The following is a 6018-nucleotide window of genomic DNA, read 5'->3' as shown; positions in this document are numbered from 1 at the left end:
AAGGCAGTTTTACTTGGAACACTTTATATCCTGTGACAATACCTTTAACGCCATCAAACATCAACATCTCTTTACCCTGGGCCTTGGGAAGGATTTGGTAGGTGGATAAAAAAGCCAAATCTAATCTGAACATCTGGCCGACTATGGGATGAACCATAACTCAGACGCTACCTCAATATCAGATGTTACCTTAATAATCTTAGATCCTTGTTTCCAACTTGAATTATTAAGCTTCTATCAGGCTATGAATTTAATTGTAGATTATCAATTACAACAACAACAACAACAACAACAACAACAACAATCCAATAGGAGCCACAGACTAATTTCATGAAGGGTAAAATAAATCAACAAGGCAATCAAGTGATAGACAAGTGGATAATACTGATTTAATAAATATGATCTCTGCCCTCTATAAATGCCTATTAATGTTGATTTGGTTCAGCTAGCTTCAAGCAGGTGCATTCATGATGAAGAGTGACAGCCAAGGCAAAATGGATGGAAGCGTTTGGAAAACAAATGCTATTCTTGGCATATTCACAAAACACTAATTGGTTAACAAGCTGGAGCTCATGCAATGCCAGTCACAGGGCTTTATTTTCCAGGAGTAGTGTGCTTGGTACATATAAGTCCCAGCAGCAATAATAAGCTGAGAAATTCACTCACCTATGACAGTACTCCCCCAAATGCTCATGTCCTTTTTCCAGTTAATATTTGACATTATGAACAAAAATGCATTCCATTCATACTTTATAGTAGTCTTTCACTTGGCTGATAATTTAAATTTTCTCTCAAATAACATTCTCTGTCTCTTTCTCTGTATGCATATCTGTGTGTGGGTTTAACTCAAGAGAGATATTTAAGTGCAAATTCCTAATTTATATTCCCATTAACAGAAATTGTTCAATCTTCAAAATATACAAGCGCTTTGGGGATTATGTTCGCAATGTAATTTTTGCTAAAACAGACATGCCGACTTGCCCTCAGTCAAACAGCAATTCCCAACTCAATTTTCAGACAGTTCTTGCTATAAAAGAGAGAACATACTGAGTAACGTGTATCAGCTGTACACCTAATGAACACTTGCCCACATGCTACAGATGAAATTTAGCTTTTTCAGGCTTGTGTAACTCTAGCAGGTAAATTAGTGCAGGTAATCCTCAATTTACAACTACAATTGGGACCAGAATTTCTGTTGCTAAGCAAGGTGCTCAATTTTACAACCTTTTTGCCATGGTTGTTAAGTAAATGCTGCAGTTAAGTGGTTGTTAAGCGAATCCCTCCACTGCCTTTGCTTGTTGGAAGATGGCTGGGAAGGCCACAAATGGTGATCCCAGGAGACTGAAACCATCATAAATACATGCCAGTTACCAAGCACCCAAATTTTTGATCACATGACCAAGCAAATGCTGCAACAGTCATCAATGCAAGGACTGGTTTAAACTTTCAGTGGGATTGTAACTTCAAAAGGTCACTAAATGAATGATGGTCTGTCAAGAACTACTTGTACTTAAAGAGAATTTCTGCTATGTAATCCTGCAATACCAGGAGAAGATATACAGATTATTATAGATACATGTCCACGTCAATACAAAGTGATATTTAATATATTATATTCAAGCCAAATCTTGAAGGCAAAATTTTAGGAAATGAATCCTATAAAGTTTGGATGCTTTCTAACTCAATGAAGTGAAGGTTTATCATGTTACAGGGACTTTGTGGACATTATCCAAGTCATAGGACATAATCTTGTGAATTTTGTTTCTTCTTTATAAGCACAGAATAATTTTATTTTCAGACATGGAGAAAGCTGCTAAAATCCCTCTTCTCCACCTTTTTTTTTTTTTTTTAAGAAAAGCTGTAGGGCAGGCATGCCAAACCTGTAATGTCACGTGACATCACACAACGTATCGTGACTTTTTCCCCATTGCATGACACATCTGGCCCGCAGGCCAGCAGTTTGACAAGCCTGCTGTAGGGTAAGCAATGGGCATGCTTGATTTATGTGTATTTAGTCAATCATTAACTCTCCTACTAGCTATGTGAGTAAGCTACAAAGATGGCTTAGGTTATATGTATACATTGACTCTTCTATAATTCATACTTTTATGCCATATTTTGTGTCTCTCTTTTTCAAACTTCCTTCCTTTATAAAAACTTACTGGGAAAAGAAGCAATTACTCTTGCTAGAGGTCTAAATGACTTCTCACAAAAGACTTTGAAAGTCTTGAAAGCTGGATGAATTTGGGTTAGGACTTCAGGCTACAATCCCTGATGTCGAGCAAATGAATTTCCTAGAAAGGTGATCTTCCTAATCTGACTGCAAATCCATTGTATTGATCCAGGTTTCTTCCTTTCTTCACATTACTTACATTTCCTGGACCACCTTGCAAAGTCTTCATATTAGTTTCCGAATGCAAGAATCATAGAATGAGAATTTTTACAGCAAACAGTTCTGTTGAAAAATACATATAACATCACAGCCATGTTAGTGTTGTGTGCACTAAAAATGTTTTTGAAAAGTTTCTCTCTTTCTTTTAGAATTTGTACCAATTAGATGTCATCTACAGAGTATTTAACTATGGCTATTAATATGGAATTACATTAAATGTCACCAAAAGAAGAGAATATTAGTAGCTCAGGGTTGAATTGTGGAATTCTTGGTGGTTTTCTTGCAGACGTTTCATTACCCAGCTAGGTAACATAATCAGTGCTCACACATAAAATTTATGAACAGAATAAAAACATTTTGGAAGTTAATTAAAACATTTTTAAATACCCCTGTTTCTCTCACTCTCTCCCTTTCCCTCTCCCTCTCCCTCAGAGTTATCTGAGGCTTTCTAAGAAACATCATACAGACTGTGTCATATGTAAAAAACAAAGGAAAACAAAACTGAAAAGAGTTTTTCTTTTTACACTATACTTGCCAAACTGAATGGTTTGTTCACAAGGATTACGAATCAGTCATATTTTCCTATTTAGGGTACTTTTAGCAAGCTAAAATTAAGTGCAAGGAGATCAGCTGATGCACTGCTTTTCATTTCAAATGAACTGTAAAATGTTTACATATACTAAAAAAATGTTTAGAAATCCCTGGCCATACTTGGACTTGAGATCTCGCAGGATTTGAACTTATCTTGTTTTCGCTGTGTAGAGTACAACATGTAGAGGTATAGGCTTAGCCAAAGACTAAAAAGTGAAAACTATCCTCTTTCCTACCATTATAAAAAAGACCCAAATTACAGTAAAAATAGATAGAAATAGATATTTACATTATTTAAAATTGATACAATCACAAATGAAAAACTACATTTATCTAAGTTCTGCCCTGAAAAATTGCCATTACAAAATTGTACAGATAATACAGATTTCATTATCTGAACTGTTTTGATCTCTAGCAAAGTAAGCTAATTTTACAAGCAGTATTAACTGCTTTGATTTATTATTACAGTTGACTATCAAAAAAACCTCCTTCATTTGAACAGAACTTTTCCACGCATGATGTATCTCTTATGTTGGAGAACCTCTTATTCAGTCTGAGATTTGATCACTCTTTACCTGGAGAGCAGGGGATAAGAAAAATGAATGGGAGATTCATCTTCCTAATCAGCTGATGCCCATATTTTATTCATACAATCTAATGATAATCAATAGTTTAGTGTGATATCAAATTTCTTTCACTTCTTCAGTTACATCCCAAACAGAAAAAACTCTGCAAGAAACATAAAGAAAGAAGAAACAACTGTTAAAAAGCCACTCCCTAAATCTTCCTGCTTTACTTTACTAATACCATATGATCCTTCTTTCTCTTTTTTTTTCCCTTCCCTAGAGCAGACATTTTTCATAATAGGAATGGGCTCCAATGCTTTGTTTTATACGATATTTAAAAGGTCTCTGTAAAAAATAGCAGCCTTATGAGCGATTCCTTGTTGCAAATATCTTTCTAGGCCTTATAGCCAATCCCTATCATTACACTTGCCTGCAAGCTAGGAAGCATTAACAAAGTTATTCTCTTTCATTCTTTATTTCACTGAAGTGCTGGTAAATGGAAGTGGCACATGGCATGTGTGAATACTGACTTAGTATAAAATTTAAGTAAATGTCAGGTCGACTCAGACTAAAAAAAAAAAAAATCTCTTGGGCTACAAATTAGTGATAAAAGCTGCCCCAGATGCTTAGAACTGTTGATGTCATTGAATTTCTCAGTGTATTAAAAGTTCAGCAGAAATTTTGGGTTGGATGGAACATAGTTGAACTTTTCCGTTATCCCCTTAAAATGTTAGATATAATTAAAGAAGAGAGCAATACATGTTTAAAGATGTTAATGTGACTGTATCAAGCTTGGGAAAAGAAATGCTCTAGTCCACAGGTGTTAAACTCGATCACATCATGTGACATATTGCAACGTTTTTGCCTTTGCAGAGCTGGGATGGGCGTGGCCTGTGTGTGACGCATCTGGCCCGCGGGCCGCCAGTTTGACATCTGCTTTAATCAGTGTAGCACTCAATGGAAAAAATTCTTAATACATAGAAATGGTCTTACATCTGAGGTATCAGGGCTCAACCTCTCATGTCTCCTGAAGCTGTCAGGAAAGGTAATCCTTCAGTTTCAGGTTAGATATCATTAATATGTTGATGATAGCTAGTTGTACATCTTGATTCCATTCTGACCACTGTTGTTGAAGTCTTGTCACAGCATCTGGAGTCTGTGATGATCTGTATGGGGAGGAGCAAGCTCAAGTTCATTCCTGATAAGGGCAAGAAGCTGTGGAGTTTTTGGACAACCTGGGTCTGGTTCCATCTTCAATGGGGTGCATTTCCCACTTTGGTGGTCTTCCTAGAAGCCCAGCTTCTTCTGTGGTAGCTATGGCCAATGAGATCCCTGCACAAATTCATCTACTGTACCAATTGTCTCCCTGTCTAGACAAAGATGCCCTTGAGACAGAATGCAACTTACAAAGTATCCACCCCACTCCCCAATGTCCACCTGTGACACTCCCCCATGCCTCCATACTCTTTACCTAGGACTCCCACCTTTTGCCACTTAACTCTTCTAACTCCAATTAGAACTGAAGAAGCTTCTTGGATGCGAAGTGAAACATTTTCAAAGAAAAAAACCAAAAAAGTCCAGATACCTTTTGGAAAAAGCACCTTTGGGATAAGCAGGAAAAACTGCTGTTGTTCAATTGCCTGAAAGTTTTGTCTTCTCATTTGCTCCCAAATGTTTCTGGCTATCTTTTCTTTTTGAGGATTGTCACACTCAGCAAGAAATCTTATTCTTCTTGGTTGCATTGCTCAAGGGATGTCATGATGGATCTTTACTTGGATTATCCAGATCAAATTATGGTTTCTATTTTTTTTTTTACTTTATTGTATTGCCTTTCCTCACTACCTTTTGAGACAATTCTTTGCTTGCATTTCTTTTTAGTCATGGCGTCTTACCTATAGGTTGGTCTGTCATCAAGAAGTATGGTATCTATACAGGCTTCATTGCTTTTGATGGATTAATTTTGATTTGTCTATGAACTTGTTAATCATTTCCAGGAGCTTGGTGTTTGTTTCTGTAGGACTTGTGTAACTGTTCCTATTATTTTCTTATCTCTCTGAGTTATTCTCCACTGACCTTTCTGTTTCTGGTTTTTGTCATCCTTACTCTGGCCTTGTTTCAGTTTATTTCAGACTTTTCACTCATTGTTTCTCTTACACACTAAATTAGAACTATTAGGTAGTCCTCAACTTAGAACAGTGCATTAAGTGACAGTTCAAAGTTACAATGGCATTAAAAATGTGACTTGTGAGCATTTTATCTATCTGGACCCGCTCCAGTCGGGCTTCAGGCCAGGATACAGCACGGAAACGGCATTGGTCACACTGGTGAATGATCTCTGGAGGGCCCGGGACAGGGGTTATTCCTCTGTCCTAGTTCTTTTGGACCTCTCAGCGGCTTTTGATACTGTGGACCACGGTATCATGCTGCGGCGCCTGGTGGGGTTGGGAGTGGGAGGCACCGTTATGCGGT

Source organism: Protobothrops mucrosquamatus, unplaced genomic scaffold (genome assembly GCF_001527695.2).
Source record: "Protobothrops mucrosquamatus isolate PMUCROS unplaced genomic scaffold, P.Mucros_1.0 scaffold341, whole genome shotgun sequence".
NCBI lineage: Eukaryota > Metazoa > Chordata > Lepidosauria > Squamata > Viperidae > Protobothrops > Protobothrops mucrosquamatus.
Note: the sequence above shows the minus strand (reverse complement) of the source record.